Raw genomic sequence first — 405 nt, forward strand, 5'->3', positions numbered from 1 at the left:
GCGGCTGTGGGCCGACCCCTGCCGGCCGCAGGACGCTTGCTGCTCCTGAGCCACCTGCTCCTGAGATGGCTCCCCTGCATCGGGCTGGGCTCCCTCTTGGACCGCCGGGCTTTCCCTGGCCACCACAACGCCCAGGGTTGCGCCCGTGTTGTTCACGTCCAGGGGTCCAAGGGAGCCGGGAGACCTGTCCACGGGCTCTGCACCTGCTGCAGGCTGACAGGTCTCCCTGAGCCTCTCTGAGGGATGGAGGCTGTCAGAGATAGCCGAGGCTCCTGGCAGGATGGAGGTTCTCTGACAGCCTGAGCCTCTTGCACGGATGGCGGGTGTCTGCTGCTGTGCCATCCTTGCAAGGCTCGAGGCTCTCCCAGGGATGGAGACACTGCCTGGGAGCTGCCTCCTCATGGG

Source organism: Geospiza fortis, unplaced genomic scaffold (assembly GCF_000277835.1).
Source record: "Geospiza fortis unplaced genomic scaffold, GeoFor_1.0 scaffold633, whole genome shotgun sequence".
NCBI classification, from domain to species: domain Eukaryota; kingdom Metazoa; phylum Chordata; class Aves; order Passeriformes; family Thraupidae; genus Geospiza; species Geospiza fortis.